The sequence below is a fragment of the Numida meleagris genome, chromosome 17, assembly GCF_002078875.1.
Source record: "Numida meleagris isolate 19003 breed g44 Domestic line chromosome 17, NumMel1.0, whole genome shotgun sequence".
NCBI lineage: Eukaryota > Metazoa > Chordata > Aves > Galliformes > Numididae > Numida > Numida meleagris.
The window spans coordinates 2,593,083-2,613,925 of record NC_034425.1 but is presented as its reverse complement, the minus strand read 5'-3'; the positions used below and the strand labels follow the sequence as shown (position 1 = coordinate 2,613,925).

Genomic DNA, 20,843 nt, shown 5'->3' with positions numbered 1-20,843 from the left:
AGAGCACTGCATGCCAACACAAACAAGACAGAACCGCTTTCCCATGGCTGCACCAGTTGTCTAATTTAACCAAACAAGGACAATTGTAATCTGGGTATCCAGCCTGGTAATCAAAACACAGAACTGATCCTAGATCTCCCCCAAAAACATGCAGCCCCCAAATTAGTATGCCTCACTATTCACAATAAAACAGAACTATTATACAAAGCCCATCAATGAGAATCAAGCATCCTTAAACTGAGTTAGAAAGACAATGAATGCATAGAGATAGCTTTTCAGAAGAGTGCATCACACAGCAGTTTTTAATAAAATTCCTTCCAGAACTGAGATCCAACTCAGGGAAAGCACAAAGTGTGTGGGTAAGGAACACAGTTTTTGTCTTTCCATAAATACTGCCTCTCATTGGAGCCTGCTTGAATCTTAAGGTTTGGCCCAGTGCACGATACAGTAAGAGGAACCGGGATACTGTCTGCTAACAGGGTCACAGTAGCAACTTGCTAAGAGAACCCAGGCAGTGCGCTTGCATAGAATATATATTTGGCATATACCAAAATAAATCCACTCAAACATAAAGCTTGTTCACAGTTACGCCTCATTTCATATTTGAATATGGACCACATGTTTGAGGATTAAGCTGGTGAAGCCAATCTGTCTCTTCCAGGAAACATTAATGCAACAATTGGGCTATACAACTGTCAATTATTTCATATAGACCAGCTGTGCATGAAGCGTTTTGTGCTCCCCGAATACAAGATGATGATCTTCTGTAACAAGAGCCTTAAACTGAAAACATAGACTCACATAATTGAGCCAACGGAGTCTTTCTGAGAATAAGGAAAGAATCTACGCACGTTAAGACTGCAGAGAGGACATGCTGCATTTTTGAGTTCCCCCAGTCTGAGGTGGGCTTCAAGCATCCCTTTTCCTGTTATACTGAGAGTTGCTTTTTTATCGTTTTGTATAAGAAAGAAACTACAAAAGGGAAATTGCACTTGTACGTTCTTCACCTCTTTTGTTTTTATGGCTGCACAAGTGATGTTTCTCCAGACAGCCAGCAGACCTCTGTGGAGGAGAGAGCCCGTCAAACTCTAGAATTATAGGTTAAAAAGAGACAAGAGCCAAATGAGCAGCACAGGAGCCATAAATCTCAAGCAACTCTAGATTGCACTGAAGCTTATTTTTCCTTTTGATCTCACTAAGCAGACTAACCAGGCTTTTCCAGCTATCAGCGTGGAATACTTTGAAAAAAGACACATGGAAAAGCTGGCCATTTTTATAATTATTTCCAGTATTTAAGCTTTTATGCAACTCTTTTCGGGAGCTGACACTTGCTTGTGACTTCAGACAGGTATAGAACAGAGAGACAGATAGTAAACCTATGGTGATGATGGGTAAGAAGCCCTTATTGCTTCTTGTCTTGTACTTCCAGGAAAGTAAATGTTAATGTTACGAGTTACGTTAATTACTTCCGTTAATAAGTCATGTTTAATTATCTATGTTTTGTAAAAAGCTTCCAGGCAACAACAGGTGAAGCAAGAGCCGTGCTCTCACTTACTTGAGTACCTCTTTTTCCTTTAGAAGGCAAACTTAGGCACGAAGTCAATCAGTCAGGAATCAGAATGAAGTGGAAAAAATAACCACACGTACAACTCAGACAGAACAGCCTCCCACAAAACACAGTCTATGGACAGTCAGTCAAAAATGTCTCTTTTAAACCACCAAAACCTTCTTAATTTTGGATGTGTGCTGGTTTTCATTATTTGAAGTTTCCCCATAAAATCCTCCCTTATGTGATCACACTACAGCAACAGTGTACGGTTCCTACCACTCTTCATTAAAACTTGCACGAGAAAAGTCTTCTGCACAAGAATTCAATCCTGTCCTTCAAACCACTCAACCCACTTATTAAATAAACATGTTTGTGACACAAGAGTAAGGCCTAAAAAGAGACTTTGAATACTTTCATGCGGTATCACATCAAGAAACAAGGTAAATATTTCTCTTCTTTACAAAACCCTGACACAAACAGCTCAGATTCCACCCAGTTCCACGCAGGTCAGCAGCGGGGCTTCGCTCAGCATCAGCACAGGGCTGGGACTGTAGGCTGCAGCCTTGGGCAGCGTCACACTGCGGCAAGCACAATCTGAAAACTCTGATCAGAACTCAGTACTGAGACAGAAAAAGAGATTAGAAATGAAAACCTTGCTCAAAGTTGATACTTAGGCCAGACCCACCAAGTTGCTTAGAGAAAGCTCTGTGCAGTGAGTTAAAGCTGCTTTGTCAGGCAGCCTTAGAAAGATTTTGAGCTGTGGGAATTTCTCTCTGGTTCTCTCCTCCCCCTTTTTTTTAAATACGAACTTTTATGAACCAGCATTCAACTCTAAACTCCACACAGGGGCATCGGGTCACCTATATGACAATGTCTAATTCACCATGTATTTATACCATAAATTCCATTTCACTTCATAAGAAAAATAATTTCCTATCAAAATGAAAGTGCTCAATTTTGGCAGTTATTTAAATGCCAGACCAAACAGCAGGCCCCAACCCAAAAGGCTCGTTAACTTAATTTTAACCAATGCATACCTACGTGGAGACAAAAAGAACAATTACAAATTCATAATTTTAGTATCTGGATCAGAAGATCATTTTAGAATGTGACAAAAACGGTCTCAGACAGCTTTAAACATATGCATTGTACAGACAGCTGACCAGCTACATCTCTATCACTTCCATACACATTTTTGTAAACTTCTAGCTTTTCAATATGAAATTTAGAATATTTATTGAAGTGCTTGAGTATTTGTACTCAAGTATTCAAAGTATCTGAGCTTCCAGTGATCTCTGTTTTTCTCTTGGAAACTTTTTGTCTGGGAGAGAAACACTGAATAATTTGTGTTGCAAATAACAGATTTCTGGTGCCCGGCACTTCTCTCTGCCAAGAAGAAAAAAACGTAAGGTGTGAATAAAACAAGCTACATTTGTTAAATAGCTGTGAATTTAAGTTCTGAAAATGCCACTCGGCAAGTGGCCAAAGAACACTTTTTCAGAACCCCCAGCACAGAGCGTGCAGTGTGCACAGCAGGCCTTCCTCACCACCACCTCTAACAAGGAAAGGAGCACAGCCTCACCTTCACAGCTCACTTAGCAGCACGCAGCCCTCCCACTCCAGAACAACATTACCACGCTTTTGCGCACAGCGAGCTGTTATGTTTCACACTGACAAGGAAGAACCGAAGGGCATATGAATAGCAGCATTTTGAGCATGTGTTGAATGCAACTATGGCAAATCCACGCATATTCAGAACTCAAACACCATCAACAAAACCCAAGTGTTGCCCTTTCTCACAGGAATGGTATGATTAAGTATGTAAGTACATGAGATTTGTCTTCTTCGTGAGTTAACTACATAGATCCTATCTGATGAAACTCCAAACTGTCATCTCTAATTAAAACGTCAGCTCCTTACAGGCTTTTTCCCCATTGTTTCAAGAATTACTGCATGCCTATTTAAAAACAGCAAAAAACAAAACATAACAAAAACCGGAAATAACAGAAGTATGAACCTCTACCATGAGAAATTCACTGAAGACAAACTGCAGAAAGAATGGCAACTGTACATCAATACTATATCAAAATCTCCATCCTGAAAAAAAAAAATAGTAGTTCCCTAACAGAGGGCCTCAGCCCAGAGTTCCAATAGGACACTTCAGTGCTTTTTTTTTCTCTTTTACACAGAGAGAATTGCTTGCTAGTGCTGGATCACTCGAAAGATTGCAGTGGCAAAGGTTTAAAAGAAAGTAAACAGGAGGACAAAATTTAAACAATCAAAAAGAAAAAAAAGCTGTTTTGTCATCAGATTGAAGATCTTCCAAATGCTGGAGAGTCAGAGACACATAGAGGACACTTGAACCACTAACAGCAAAGACCATGCAGAGAAAAAACAAGTTGTTACCGATCAAAAGAGAAAAACGAGTAAATATAAAAGAGGAGAAAAGTATGAAATTAAACTGATTTGTGGATAGTTATCTCCATGACTTCATTATTATATAGAAGCTAATTCTGTCACTTTTGGGGCATGGACAATCTGCCATTGATCTATGTGGATCACTTGAAAAAATGGATCAAGCTAACAATTAGTCAGCTCTGTGAAGAGCATGGAACATTGTCATGACACCCAAGACACTTTCTAAACAGTATCTTTAATGCACTTAGTCACACTGGAGGGACCAAGGCTCCTAGTTTCTTAAAAATACATTGATAAAGTTCCAGTTGCCTTTGCCATGAAATTTTCCTGCAGCTAATCATAGAAAACCCCACTAGAGAGCAGAAATTAAATGAAACATCCATGACTTACAACAAAGATTTGTGCTCTCTTGTAATGACTAGGTGGGAATTAGAAAATAGCAAAGACAACCTCCTCAATTCTAAAACTTTGTATCATAATATATATACATATATCAGTGCTGTCCGTTTCATTCAGTATCTATGGAACCCAAAGAACTTTCAAAAAATGCTCTTTTCCAAATGCAAATTATTTCTTAGCATAACTTACATAATTCTACAATCGAATCACTCTAAGCAGCACCTGAATTTGAGACATTAATGGCTACATTTAACCATCTTCTTTGTTTCTGACAGTGAGCCCTCGGCTTGAACACAGTCTCTGCTGTCACTGAGAAGAAGGACCCAGTTATAACACTCTGATTTTCCAAAGTGCCACTAGCAAATTAAAAATAAGCCACGTAGACATTTCCCCTTCCACGTAACTGCAAATGATGGTTGGACTAGATGACCTTAATGGTCTTTTCTAACCTTAATAACTGTACGATGCTATGAAATCAATGAATAATTCTAGATGTCCACAACAAACACATAGCACAGCATTAAGGCAGGAACCAGCATTTGATCATAACAACACACCTAAGAGTCTCAAATAAGTTTTTGTCACAACCAGACTTACACTATTCCACATTAATACCCCTGGAATAATACATCTGCATTAATACAATAATGTATCATTAATACAGAGCACATCATAAAAAGCAGGCCTTTGCTGAAACAAAGATTAGTATTATCAGATTTTCACTATTCTTTGACTTCTACGGACTTTGACTTTGGCTTTAGATGCAAACAATAGAGCTTCAGAATACCAGCAATTCCAAATAGCTTGAAATACAAGTGTCACTGACAGATTTCATTCAATGAAAATGACATTAACTGTCAACAAACCAAATACTGTGAATGAATTAGAATTCCTTTTCTTCATTAAAGCTTCCTAATCACACAATTACTGCTTGTTAGAACAAGTTCCCTACTCAGTCTTTCTGTCAACAACAAATCATCAGGTTCACCCACCTGAAAATTTGGATAAACTATTTGAAATAATAATAATGGGGTGCCCGCATAAGTCTACTCTTTGTCTCTATTCAAGCCATGTTCAAGCAAACAAAAAGCAGATAGCACAGAGCAGACACAACAAAACTGCACAGTGCACTCATTGGCTCAGTTATGTTTCTAAGCAGCAGGTATCTGGGGTTTGTCTAGGCAGCTGTACAAAACATGACCAGCTGAAAACGTGATCCGTTTGCACACAACAACCTTTTAAACTTGTTGCAGAAATACTGGCATTGTTACATCCAGTTTAATCACTAGGACGAGACACGACCCCTGGCCATGAACATAAATCAATCCCAGATGCAGCAGGAACCTACCAGCACTGCCAACACATGAGAGGCATTTTTTTGACCATCTTCCACCATTTACTACTTCTTCTGTTAGGTAAAGTCCTTTGACCGAGGATTCACATACAGCGAATCCTCACCTTTCTCACCTGGACTTTGGAGCCATGGGTCTTGCCTTAATTCACCTTCATTTTCTCTGCAGTTCCTCCAGAAAAAGGAAACCTGAAAAATCCTGTTCAATTTCTCTGTCACAGTTTACTGGAAGAAAAATAGATTTGGTTCCTCTCTCTTACCAAATAAGAAAATGAAAAACTCAGCTCAAATTAAAAATGTCATGCATAAAGCAAAGCAATGCATTTTCAGGAAGTTACCAGTGTTTTCAGTACAGGATTACTGACTGCAGCATAGCAAACTGTGATCACATGAAAGTAACTGTATACATCCAGTGAGAAAAGTTTTGCTGGAAATCTTATGTAAGGATGAACTCCTTAGATTGAAGGATATGAACAGTGAACTGCCAAACAAGACTAAGGGTATTTACAAGACAAACAACTATTTCAAAATCCATACTGAACTTCCCTCTAGTACCAAGTGAAAGGCAACGTAGCCATCCACGTCAGCATTCATGCTAGCAAACCAGTTAAGCAACATCACATTAATGGCTACGCCTTGCAGACAGCAAACCAAGAGATATCTCCTCTTATGGGTATGAAACATTCTACACAGCTACAATCACCAACAACTTTTGGCATAAGTAAAACCAAGCCAAAAATAAATTTACTGGAACAATCCAAAGTGCCTCTAGCAGAATAAGTGTATCTGGTAATTTTGATACTCTACCACCTGTACAAAATAATTAGAAGGATGTAATGCTCTTAGGCAGTGAACGAGAGCCATACATGAGCGCACTCATTTTTGTCTACTGCTCTAAACACAGCATATACACAAATATGTTTATGTGTCATACACGCATATGCAAAGATCTGAAAAGTATCCAGAGCTTGCAGGTACAAAATTCCATCTGCTGCAGCCACTTTTTGGAGTTGTTTTTTTTCCTTGTTTTCTAAATCTGAACACCAAGCTCAGTACTATCCTGGATACAAATAGCAATGTAATTTAGTTTTTATTTTTGAAGAGCTTTAGGAAAATTAGATGCACGCCTCTGGATGAATGTAAATGGCTATGTCTAACTCTTGCTAGAGCTTTTGAAGCTTACAGCAACATTTAATCAATACACTTCCACCAGTCCAGTAATTCAGTGGTTAAAGGGGAAAAACTGGAGGGAGGAGAAAAGCTTCAGAAACGTCTTGTCACTATTGAATTGTAAATAAAGGTTTCAGCCACTCAAAAAAGAAAATCTATCTTTTGTGAGGATTTCATGAAGTCTTCACAGATATCAATTAGTTTTATTCAGGGCCCACAGGTGTCTAAAATTCTTTAGATGCCCTGGTAATTTTAAAGTGCTTTTAAATGTATGCTTCTATAACACCCATTATGCTTGCTAAACAAGCACATTAAAATTGTATGGACTAGGAAAACAAGGTTTTTTTTCAATTCATCAGTTTGGTCCTAACTTCCATTTTCTGATAACACATTTTGTTAGGTAAGACTAAGTATATAAAAGACTTTTCTTCATTTTTACAAAATCCTTACCCCATATTATCTTTACAAGTTCCCCCAAAAGTGACAGAAGTATGTACTCCTACGTTTATCAAAAATGCTAAACTAACAGGTAGCACATTGAACGTATCATGTCCTACACTTCCTAACAAAACTGAAGCTGAATTACCACTTAGTTTCTTAAGGGAAAAATGACAGCAATTGCTTGAATTTCCAGGTGTTACTACTGGTCTCCTCAGAAAGAGTAGTTTAAATTTGCCATACCAAACAAGTGTGAGGGTTAGGATCTGATAGCAAATAAAGAGCACAGACTGAAACTAATGTTAAGAGAATACATTTGGATGCCCTGGGTATGAACCAAGGAAATGAAAACAGATAACATTTAGCAAAATTTGCTAACATGAACATAATAAATTTATGTTCTGCAAGGAAATGCATACTTCCACGCATCAGCACCGACCTTTGCTACAAATTAAGAGATGAAGTTACCTATCATTTCAGAAGTGTATTCTTTAAGCTTGCTAGTTAAAGATGAACAGAACCAGAAACAAAACCCAAGGGAAAACTTCTGAGTTACAGCTAACATCAACCGAGGATCAGCTCAGTCTGAAAGAGAGGAAAACTTTTCTCCAGACAGTTGCCTTGAACTTTCGCAAGAGAGAAGTGTCATACAGGTTCAGATTATAGTTTGAGAATACTCTAAACTCAGAAGCATTACAACTGCCAACTGAATTTGCCCCAGCTACATCTGAAAAAGGGCTGCTATCAAGACACCATTGATGAAAAGTTTTGTTAAATGTCTACTTCAGCTAACAGAAGGACACAAGGTCTCAGTTACAAAAAAGCCTTACATGCTCCTGTTGCTAACATGCAAGCAGCCAGCTGCCTGATGATGAAGATTTCATGCATGTTGCATGCACTGCTTCTCTTGCTAATGCATTACGAAGGCAATATTCACATCTTCCTACAACGCATTTTAGAAATGTGATTATGAAAGTTAAAGGAAAAACAGCTGTCACTGCCCAAAAAAATCTCTTATCCAGAGATAAGAGTTAGAGCCTCAACCAAGATTTTTTTTTTAAACAGAACAGGCTTTGATCACCTACAAACTATGACATTTTAAAAAGTCTCTCAAAAACATTATCAGTTAGTATTTACACAAGGCTGGCTACACAAGACCTATTCCCTTGTGTTCTTCTGAAATACGTAAACAACAACCCGCAGTTCGTCACCACCACTAGCAATGCTCCTCCTCAGCTGAATACTTTTTTTTCCAGATTTGCTAGACTGTCTTTTTAAGCAGGAAGCTGAAAGATAAAGGGTTTGTTTTTGTTTTTTTTTTTTCAAATCCAGGTTCCATATTGGTTTAAACCTTTTCTTTTTAAAAATGACTTATTACTCTTTATCTGAAAGTACTTCAGATGTTAAGATTTCCCTTCACTCACCTGCTCCAATCCCACACCAGCCACAATGCCGGAAGAAAAGCTGAACTTTCCATATACTATGTTTATGAATCAGATACTTCATTTTCTTAGTCATTTTTTGCTTTAAAATACTGCATAGAGATAATACAAAATGCAAGAATCAAATTGATTTGTAAGTGTAAAAATGGTTCATCTTATCTGTTGATGTACATCTAGGGCAAGTGCAACTTCTTCTGAAAACCGCATTAGAGTTAGAAGGGCAAGTGTGACTGGACTGGTGTCATTGAAACAGAAGGCAATGTATTGAGGGAATGAAGAGGTGCTAAAACAGCTCCATTAGTCATCAAGAAAAGGGGGATTTTTAAATAAAATTTTATCAAATTCAGATTGTTTCCACAATCATTTGATTGAAAGTGCAGCACCATGAGTTCAGCTGCACTGCCCCACAATCAAGAAGCAGAAGAGGTGGCCCAGTCTTCCCAGTGCCCACCTTCTCTTCCATCTCCTTCCTCACATGGGCACTGGCACTCACTCAGAGCTGTGCTGAGGTGATTCAGCTCGCTAAACTGGTTAAAAAAAAAAAAAAAAAAGGAGAGCACCAAACAAGAGAAAAAGGAAGCTCGAGCCATGAGATGAAATCAGCCCAGCTGCATTTTGTACCTGCCCCAGAACCATGAGGCTCTGTACTGTCAGCTGTGCTGACCTAACTGCTCACAGAGTGATTACAAAGAGGAGTTGCTGCCCTTCCTTCCTGGTCACACATTGCCCACTACTTCCCTTGCTGTTTGAATCCTTGGCAAGCCAATTCTGCTTGCTATCCAAGCAAGAAGAGATTTATTTTTCTCTCCTTACTACCTACCCAACATGCAAGCTAAATTGGTTCCTTGAGAAGCAGACAGGCACCCAAAATGGCTCAAGAATCTGCCCTGCTAGCAGCTGGGGGCTTGGGGTGACAAGGTGCTCTTAGACAAACTCAGCAGCTCTTAAGGAGCCCTAGGCTGCAGCCTTTACTCCCCAGTAACGCTGTGCCTCTGCCTCTCCCACCATTGTGCTGGCACAGGTGCTGTTCCACAACTTGATGAAGTGGCTCAGGATATTAAACTTTTTTTTTTTCCACCTTGTAAAGAGCTGAATGGTCTCACTAAGAGGTCAGTTAAACTCTTGTGCCAGCAAGGAAGTGGGTGGGACCATGAAGAAAGAGGAGAGGGAGGGTAGGACTTAAGTAAACTCAAATGATCAAAGAACCGCGGCTTCAAAATGACTATGAAGGGTGTTTATAGACAGGAGCAAACATTTTACTGAATTAAGTCTGAAATGGGCATTTACTGTAAGACATGCATATTTAGTAATGCTTCATTAATAACAAAATGTCACTGCTGATTATTTTTTTTTTTAACACTAACAAAAGGAAAAAACACCGCTTTACAGATATCTAGCAACTAAGTAACATGATCAGCCTGGTTTTATAATCCCACAAATAAGATCAGCTAATTCTAATCTGAATTTTCCTTTGGCTGCAGATCTCATCATACTATTCATTTCCCCTGAGCACACAGAGACAGATTGCCCTGCATCATGAAAAACAGCTGCAAGAATGCGGCCTCTTGTGCAGATGGGGGAAAGCAATGAAAGGACAGAATCTCTCCCATTGGACACCACCAAGAAGACTCCCAGGGAGCACAGAGCAGTCTAGGAGCCCTTAAAGGATGAAAGATCTGATCTGTTCCTCATCCACACTCTTTCCCTCAAGGTGGAGTCTTTCAGAAGCTTGCGTTTATTCCATGAAAAGCCTGAAAGCAGAGTTGCTGGACTGGCTATCAAATAGGATACACAGTCAGCTGCAAAGACTCCTTTACCAGACCTCCTTGGAGTACGTGCACAATAGATGTCTTCGAAACTGACAAGGCTGGAACCCGGTGATCCAGTCTAGTCACTGTTTGTCCCACAGTGAGGTTGGCTTTAGTTTCTTGTCCGAGCATGTGATGAAGCTAGAACCTGTGACACATGCAAAATTCAAGTGCATCAGCAGGACTTCTCACTTGGCTGTTTGCCAGAAGGTACAGGCATCAGGAATGTAAACCTGAGTGTAGAATACGATGCTCAGACTGAAAGGTAAAAATAGAAGGCCTTCAGTAAAGTCATCAAAACAGACAAGGAAAAACATTGCAGCCAGAAAATCAAACAGCAGGTTGTTCTGACTCCAAGATCTGGGTGAACTCAATTAAACGGAAGTTGCAAAGCAGCTACAGCTCACCTCTGTATTTGTTTGGTGACCATACAAGAAATAAAGTCTTTACTTGTTTCCTAATTGGTACTGCGGCCAATAGGTGGCCAGTATTCACTATTGATGACCAAGCTCATATATTTCTTTTTATTCTTTTTCCTGAAAAGCTAGTAGAATACCACTGACTTTATAGGAAGAAAAAAAAAATCCTAAGAGAGAACCACTTCGCTGTGGTATTAAAATCCACCACATCTTCAGGTCTGTCTTAAGTTTAGGCAGCTGGCAGAATTAAGAGTAAACATGAGTATATTCAAAACACTGACACAAACCCTAAGCCAGAGGGCAGCTGATCTCATGTGTGTGCACAGCAGTGAACTCCCTGATGGAGTTTTCAACTTGGAAATCCCTTACATGTCCTCTATTTTAGGTTCCTTTCAACAGTTAACAACTAAAGGCCTTATTGGTGAGGTAAATTTATCTTGCGAAATGCCCTGAAAGCACAGACTGCACTCGTCCCATGTTCAGTAGCTTACTGCTTTCTGAAGATTTATCACATACATGTCTCACTAAGAGATTACATCTCATTATTTCCAAAACTGATTATACATGTATTATTCAGTTCTTTTACTAACAACAAGGATTTTTTAGTGACCCTTCTCTTCCGAACAGATGAATTATATATATCTTGTAATTAAGGGCTTTAGGCCCTATCATTTTATCCTTGTTTTTACTGTCTTGTGTTTATTTATCATCACTGCAGCAGCTGAAAGAAGCATTTGGAAAGATCCCACAAGGACATTTCTTGTTGGCTTTTCCCGCTCCAAGTGTCCAGCCAGCTTCTGTAGAATCACACAATAGCTGGTGAATTATAGCGTGTGGTTTTTAATTTACTGCGAGATTTCTTCTTTTTTTTCCTTTTTTTTTTTTTTTTCCTCTTTTCCTGGCAACATGGTTCTCCAGTCTGAGAACTACCACTGGATTCCGACTTCAATTCATTCTTTACTTTGGCCATGACGTGAAATTTAAATCAGCCATACAATGGAACACAGCTGATGTTTGCTAACATTTCTTTGACACTGAAACACAGGGATGCAATTTGAGAAAGCTAAGGAACAAGAATATAAAGATGCATGGTGAATATTTATACAATGATTAAATTATAAACACTATTCTTCTCTTGTTTTGCTAATGGGTATGACTCCACCTCCTAAGCTTAACTACAACAGTCAAATGAAAGAAAAAAAATGTTATATTTTAGCAAATTATGTAGGTAAGTTATGCTTTCACTTATGCATAAAAGAATATAGTTCCAGAGGACATATAACTTCATCAAATACTTCAATGTAAGAATTCACTCTGCCCTGCCAAAATGTCCTACTCTGGGCTATTTTCTAACAGGGTAAAAAACAAAGGTAAGCTTTACTCAAAGTAGTTGAAAGATATCTTAGATTTTACTCATACATGTAGTAAGAAACTTGGATCCCTCTGAACACAGGAAAGTCCATTCACTTCCTGCCCCACGACCTCATGAAAACACTGAGCCTGGGATTTAAAGAACAGAAACACACACAAAGCACCAGCTTTGAAGGTGAGTGTGTAGGCATGCCAAGTTTGCTGTTCTGTATGGGCATCTTGGAAATTCTGGCCATTGTTATGAAAAAATTGGCTCCTAATTACTGATACCTGTGAAATCTAGACAGACTTTTGCATCAGTATTCTACCAATCAGGAAGACACAAGCAACAGAAAAAATAGATCCATCATTCATAATGTCCTTGCTTGAATTTCTTGAAGATTCTTGAGGTAGGAGAGTAGCAACAACAAAAGAAGCATTTTAAAGAGTCGAACCAGCATGCAACATGCCAGATAAAGGATGAACAACATTGAAAAAACTGACAAGAGAGTGAATATATTGAAAATGGGAGAATTATGTTCAGGTGGAGATGCCATACATTTAGGGGAGTGAAAAGAAAAGTCTTGTAAAAAAGGGCACGGGACTGCATATTTAGTTCTGTTTAATGCTATCTCCATGGGGTGGAAACAGACTGCTTGAACACAACCTGTTTCTGCTATCAGAGTTCACAAGGCTATTATATGACAGACACCAGTAAGTACCAGGCATAAAACCATATCACTCTGGAAACGTTTCAACTCCTAACATCAAATAGTGATATGCTGTCATTTTTAGAAGCTGTAAGGTATAGAAATGAAATATAGCTTTTACACACAAGATTTTACACCTTCTCCAATACTTCTGTTTCTCTAAATAATAAACCAAAAGCCATTTATCATTTTACATTTGATGTCCATATCAAATCATTCAGGAGCAATATAAATCATCTGTGCAATATTTCATAGCACAGAACTTTTCCTTCAGGCATACAGTCTCTTTTATTGCTCATCTTGCAATCTGATTTACATCTGAATTTTTATTTTTTATTTATTTATTTTTACACACAGACATATATTTTATTCATACTTACCCTCCTTTTCAAATCTCTTCTCCAATTAAGTTTATTTTGATTTGGATTTCTGTGCTATCAGAAATTCAACATCTGATTAGAAACAAACTAGTTAACAAACGGATTGCATGTTACTCCAATCTTTTTATGAGAAAATTTAAAGAAAAATAAAACCAAAAGGCAGAAATAGAGGAAAAGAATGAGACCATGCCAGGCCTCTCAAAACGCTGTGATAACTGATCTCACCAAAAAAATCTGCTTAAATAAAATGACCAGAAATTATGCATTTTAAACCAAACTTTGAAGAGCCATAGACAACATGCACAGTACAAACTGGAATGCACCCGTATTTCCCCTGTGTGAAGATGCAGAAAATTACAAACATTCTAATTTTGCCATTATTGCTTGAAGATAATAGTTGTGACAAAAAAAAAAGCCCAGTGACAGAATAGGAGAAACATTTTCCTGTGCTTACCCTGTCTTCTTGCACTCCACCTCTCACTCTTGCACCTAGTTCTCCCAAAAACACACACTGTGCTGTTTTACAAACATCATTTTCATTTCCTTTTGAGAGAGTTGTCTATTAACAGCCATTATTACAGTGTCCTAACTATGTCAGTGCCACATAAAAGTTCTATCCAAACATTCCTCAGCTCCTCTCTCAAAGGCTTACAAGGAAACAGAAGGAAACACAATGTAAAAGCACTGGAGCATAGGTCTGTACACCTCCACCACCAAAACAGAGAAACCACTGACCCAGAAATACCCTGAACCGTGTATAGATCTCTAAAAACTAAAGACCACAAGCAATAAACTGAATGCATCTTGGCTCTCTACAAATCATAATAAAAATTTTTTCCTTTTTTTTTTTTTTTTAAACTTTAAACAGAAGTCATTGTAACCTCTCATGGCACAAGATGTCTGTGATGAGAAGGCTTGGAGTAAAATCGGTGTATCCCAGAGACTGTGAACATTGACTTAAGTGAAACTAGAACACTGCCCCAAGAGAAAAACAAAGCACTGGCTTAAGTAAATTTCTTAATGAAAAACTTTCTAAACCCTCTGCTAAATGTGGCATCCAACTGAGCGCAGCGGAACATGCCTTTTTCTCCCAAACACAGCATGGTGTGTGCTCATTGCAGGTGGAAGGAAACAGTACAGTAGAATTCCTTAGTAGTAGTAGATCATGGGACTACTTGGCTTCCCTGGTAAAAGTAGAGTTTTATTTTTTATTTCATTCTCTGCTATATGTTGAATATGTTGGACACTTATTTATGCAGCATGCATCTACTTGCAACACAACCTCAAGGACTTTGTTTTTCTCCACCTACTTAAACAATACTAGATTTCTTTGGTAGGCTTTTGGGATCTCAGCACATTAAGCAAGTCAAAAAGGACTTCGCTAATTACTTTAAAGCATACCAACAGGGAAACAAGCATTGCTGTCATGTCATGACCGCCTTCAACTGTAGAATGTCTTCTCTGAAATTCTCTCAAATAACTGACAGAACTGTTACACCCACATAACATTATGCATTTTCTCTGATTTTGATAGGCAAAAAAATCTGCTTTATAGTCAGTCCTGTGATGGATCTAAAAGATGCAAGAAAACATACTTCTTTTCATATATTTATCTTGAAGATTTTACAGCCTGTTTAAATTAAGACTAAATTAGCAGGCAGTAAGACTACATTTCCTAATATGTCTAACATACAAAATACAACCATATTGCTAAAACTGCCTTGTCAGCAAAGGAAATGTCAAAATCTAAAACCATTGGCCTCCAGCTTAATAAATAGAGCAGCATAATAACATTAAGTGTTTTGTGAAAATACACTGCACACTGAAATGCGTGCTTTAAAACACCAACCAAAAAGAAGTCCTCGCACAACATCAATCAGACCTATTCTGCAATGACAGAGACAATGCTAACTTGTGACTTAAAGAAAGGAAAGCCCAGCAAGTAAGCAAAACAGAAGGGCCATGAATATCTGTCAACTGATGTTTGCATTCACTAAAAAGATAATACAACTCACAAAGCTTTGGTTCACATTAAGGAAAAAATAAATCCTCTGTCCAAAGTCAGTAAGAAATTAATAACAACATAGCATATACAGAATTCCAGGCCGCTGTCATCCACAAACTGCTGTAGTGACAGTGAGCCATTCATACATCCATCCCTTTGATCCAAGCATGTAAGAAGCTCATCCCCAAACACACGCATTGAATCTTCATGCTTCAATTCACAAAGGACACAACAGCACTTTCAGTATCAGACTTGTTAAGCAAGAACAGGAAGACAATAGATAATACAGAAATAGTCACAGAGTTTGTAATTTTGCTCCAATAAAAGTTGGCTTTTCTGATCAACTAATTTTTCCTATTGCATGTCAGTTTTAAATGTTAATAGAGCATTTGCAATATTTCATCAAATTCTCACCAAGCCACGGCAAACAAACACCCAAGAGTTTGGAAACGATTTGGTAATTTCAGTTTCCAAGGTTGACAGAGCAGTATTGTTAGTATTGCATTCTCATCTCAGACTTTTGTTACAAATTACTTTTCTCGAGCTCCCATCTCCCGTTTCAGATTCTTTTCTCCCATAGCTCTCAAGACAAGGTTCAAAATTACAGTTCTCAGCAAGCTTCCCAATCCTTTCCTTTCTACTGACCCTCCGAAAAGAACACGTGCACAGCATTTCTCACCCCGTTCCTGGCTACACCTGCTAAAACAACGCACAGTGCTTAAGCTGTTTATGTTTGAAGATATGAAGGTCAGCTACATACAGACACTAATGTCAAGTGACACTAACAAGTACAAAACAGGAGCCTACAATACAATTGACACTGTGTTTTTACTGACTTCTAAATAGACATCATCTGAAGGGCTTAACGAGGGGCTGGCAGCCTAAAGAATTATTTACTAACCTAAGGATAACTAGCTAGACAAATGTAATTAGGAGTGGAGGGAAAGGGTTACAAAAGTCAGTTCCGTGCTAAGACAAACAAATAAACACAGCCTTTTCTCAGTTCAGGCTTAAAGGTTCTCACTTCTTCCACAAGGGAACACAGATGATTCACAGCTGTTTGGCATCTGGTGCACTTCTACCTTGTAAATGCATTCTCTTTTTGTCATTAGATATCTCCAAACACATGAACTGAGTGCTTGTATCCAGTTCATTGGAGCACGAGCATCCTAAACGTTTTTGAGTTTTCCTTATACATTTCTGGCAGTGCAAATCAAGAATCAGAGGCCTACCAGAATGGTAAAACAAAAGCAGAATCAGCTTATCAATGCTTAACATTCCTTTTCACTGAGTAGCGCTAATTAATTTGTGAACGCTTCAATTCAAAGTAAGATTTTTATTGCGTACATTGTTAGTAACTAAAAAAAAAAAAAATCACATGCTATTAGAAAGACAGAAAAGTACTGGTGCTTCTGATTTACGATCAGAGAAGCCTCATGCTTACCGGGTGATTCAGAAAACTTAGTTTTTGCTTAGCTGCAGTATTTTGCAAGATGAGCCAAACTTTTGATCGTTTTGTTTTGACAAGCAGAAGCTTTTGACCATATGACACCAATTTTATGTATGCCACTAATTCTAAATAAAAACAACATTTATGTATTACTTTTGGCATCAAGTTAATACATAGTATCACATGGATAAAATATCTCAGCTGAAACAGCTGTGCAAAGTACTCAAGCTAGCTGGCTTTCTTCCTCTTTGATAAACTTCTAGTCTGCTTGGAAATTTCAATTTTTTCCAGATTTTAGCTTGGTAGGCTTGTTTGGCAATCCTTCATCTTCCACAGACACATACTCTCTCATTTTCTAGCAGCTGCGGACACACAAATTTCCAGTGAAATCTACACATATCTGGTTAAAAGAAACGATTCAGAAGTTTCAAGACTGCAAAAGCAGAAAGAATAAGAGCAAAGCGCAAGTAGCAATGTTTGAGATGTGTTACAAAAACAATGGTTAAAAGTGACATTTACAAATTTTCTAAAATGAAAGAAGTTTCAAGTTTTCATAACATTACATGCATAGCTATCAAAATTGTATTTTCATTTAATGTGTTAGCCCTGTAAGAGTGCTCAAAAACATTAATCAACATTTTTGCTAAATGAATGTCCAGCAAGGAAAATACACTTACACAGAATCACAGAATTTTAAAAATCAATAAAATCAGACAGTAAAAATATTACTAAGAAAAATTTGGTTTGTTGCTGCTGGTGTCAGGGAACATTTCTACAATCACTCATGTCACCAGTAAAAAATTAACCAAGTCAATTGGTTAATTACTCAAATACTGAATAGAAATTAAAGCAACCTTCAGAACTTGTGAAGCAGTAGCAGAAATACACAGTTTTTAGAAATAATAGTGTTGGAAAATTCATTATTTCTGTTTCTAGTGCTCCCTGCTAAGAGGTGAAAACTGAGAAAAGACCAAACTCCACTCTGCTCATCAGAAGTTCCACAAAAAGCAAGAAAAGGTCCTGGCATGACAAAGACCGACCACCAGCCTGCCTTCTGCACAATAAAGTAGCTATGGAACTTTGATTTGCCTGTAACTTTGACAAGCTTCTGACCTGATCAGAGCATTTACAAACTTGAGTCAATATTGAAGAAAAAAAAACCCAAATCCTTCCCACAGACACAACTAAACCGCATTAACACGTAACCCCAAGAACCTAACTACACCCCATCCCAAAAACCAAATTCTCTCTTTTTTAATTTAATATGTTCTACACATCACCATCATGTACAAATATATTTATTTTTGATATCTTTAATTTCAAACCTCTGGGCTGGCACAAATAAAGCTAAGTAACTTCTAATTTTTAATACTCTTAAATGCACCAACATCATTACAAAATACACGCAGTGATACTGTCACTTTGTTTACCAAGCTCTATTACCATATTCCTTAAAAATAAGTTAAATTGCTTTCTATGTCTTGCACCTGGAATCCTACTATAAAAGGAGACTTTGAACATCATCTATCTTCGATATGGAACTTGAAACTAAAGCACGCTTGCTACCGAAGCATGTAATTTCTTCCTTCCTCTTTATTCTATAATTATTGACGTTACCTAGCTGATGAAAAAAAGCCCAAGCAGCCTAGGATTTGAGTCACACGCAGAATATGGCAGATGCTTATCATGGGCACTCTTCCTGCCTAACATGGAAAAGTGTGCTGCTCTCAGTAGGACAGAGAATAGATCATTTCTTGTTTCTGAGTAATGAAACACATTTACTACAGATATTGTTTCAGCTATTCAAGAACTACTTCTGTGTTTTTCTTCTGTCATTTTAACACTTTGTTTGTGTTCAGAAGCATTCTCTACTGTACAAACAGCCATGGGACAGTCCTACTTACTTGAACTTGACATCAGTGCGCTCACATTTTATGACAAGGACATTATAATAAAAGCCATGGAAGAATGAATTTAAAACACAGCAACAGGACACCAGAAAATTGCTTCCGTTTCCAGTTGTCACTCTGAGCCTGAATAAATATGAGGTCTACCAGGTAGCTTCTTCCTCCACTAAGCTGCAGTTTTGTTCATTGCTCTCTTCCCATGGTCTCCAAAAGGGCAAGGGATGCTTCCCACATCTCTACCTATACTTGTTAAACTTGGAGATCAAAATGATTTGGGGAAGGCATTTTTATTAACTTGTCCCCAGTGATACACACATACAAGTCTACCAACCTGAAGAAAATGGGAACTCATTGGACATTGCATCAGCATTATCATTACTTCCACAAACCCCATCTGTCTGAGACAAAACGAGCTACAGTTGAGATTCTTCTAATTACCAGGAGATGCCTGTTTACATTAACATGCCCCAGGCCACCTGCAGCCACAACAATTTTAAAGAAAGCTACTCTGAAAGCATAAGAATATCAATTCATCACTTTTTATCTGCAGGAACTAGCTATCGTTTATGTTCCTGAATAAAAACAGATTAAAATTTTGGGTGGAGATTGTGCTTTAAATATGGTTTAAGCTAAAAAAAAAAAAAAGTAAAATATAACATCAGCAATTACTGCAGTAAACGAAAGAGTCAGCTATTCTACACTTCCTAAAAGAATGAGGCAAGCATGCAGAAAAGAAAAACAAAATCCATAGAAAGTTTTTAACTTGCAATTTTGTTTCGATAGACAGACCTCACAGATCTGAACGTGAGCCTTGCAGGGCCATTATTCTGTCAGAAGAGCGGCAGAACCAAGGCCTCACAAAAGTGACTTTGTATAATGTAACTGGGCGATAGCCCACAAAAACTGCTATCGCTGACGCCCAGCGTGCTGACAGGAAATAGTTGCTGCCTTGAGCCTTGATCTACCCACGTGAAATGGAGCTTGCTGGCTGACCACAGACTGGCCTCTGTTCTCTTTGTAATTGTCAACATCTGCTCTGCAGATCTATGAATAATTTTATGACACCAAAAAAATTTCTCTCCTACTGACTCCAAAGGTTTTTTTGTTGGTGGTCTTTGTTTTTTTGCCTTTTTTTTTTTTAAACATATGTGTAATCTGACACTGAGACCAAGAGAGAGCCTGTTTTGTTCACAGGTTAACATTTACATTTTTCTGAAAGATGCCATTGAAATGGAATTCAGAGTAGGTAGGGAAATCTAACACTGCTGACTGCTGGCTTTTATAATCAGGTGGCCAGATAAACCTTGGCAGTTGAGATCATACATCATTCTCAAATATTGGATGTTAACTGGAGCGACGTCCATTGCAATGGGCTCCGTAACAGCTACTTCCAGGAGAAGCAGCTGAGATTCTTCTAATTACTGAAACAATTAATGCCAACCACAACAAACCTTAACTCAAATACGTTACTTCTAAGATGTGAGGATTCAGGTAGACCAGTGGAGACTTCTCCACAGTTTGAGTTTCAATTAAAAGAGGAAAAAATACATCCGAGGACAGCTTAACAGTAGCGCCACTTGAAAACTCATTTTCCCCTGACTTTAAAGCAAGGCATCAAGGGCTGTAAGAACACCAGGTGTTTGAATCAAACATTTTCAAATTTATTTTCACTTCATAATCACAGGTTTTTATTTATTTATATATTCTAGGGAAAATGCCACTAGGAAAGACATGGGTAATGCTCAGGGGACGTGGCCACACCCTGCCTAGATGAAAAGGAGGAGAGATGAAGAAAAATGAGAATACATAGATGCACTGCCATTGGATTGCACAGAGTACTGTGTGTGCTCAAGATCAGTAAAAGCAGAAGAGTGGAAAAAGCTTAGAAACACAAATCACAAGGGGAGTACTCATACCTGCCAATATAATTCTCAGTTTTCTAGGACTGGAAAATAATGTGACAAGTTTTCTCAGCTCCTGTGCACAACTTAGCCAGGCTGCTGGCTGCATATGGGACAAAACCAGAAAAAAACCCAGCACTTACTTC

General features: G+C 38.2%; 1 protein-coding gene across 5 annotated transcripts in view; it reads right to left on the bottom strand.

The window, feature by feature from the left end:
- B3GNTL1 (UDP-GlcNAc:betaGal beta-1,3-N-acetylglucosaminyltransferase like 1) overlaps nt 1–20,843 on the bottom strand; it is a 113,921-nt gene that overhangs the window by 49,761 nt on the left and 43,317 nt on the right. The window contains exon 1 of one of the 5 annotated variants that reach the window (XM_021415058.1): nt 13,889–14,005. The exons of the other annotated variants lie outside the window; for them this stretch is intronic. The gene's annotated coding sequence lies outside the window, so the exon portion shown is untranslated. Of the gene's footprint in view, nt 1–13,888; nt 14,006–20,843 lie in introns of those variants that run through there. 5 annotated transcript variants of the gene reach the window in all.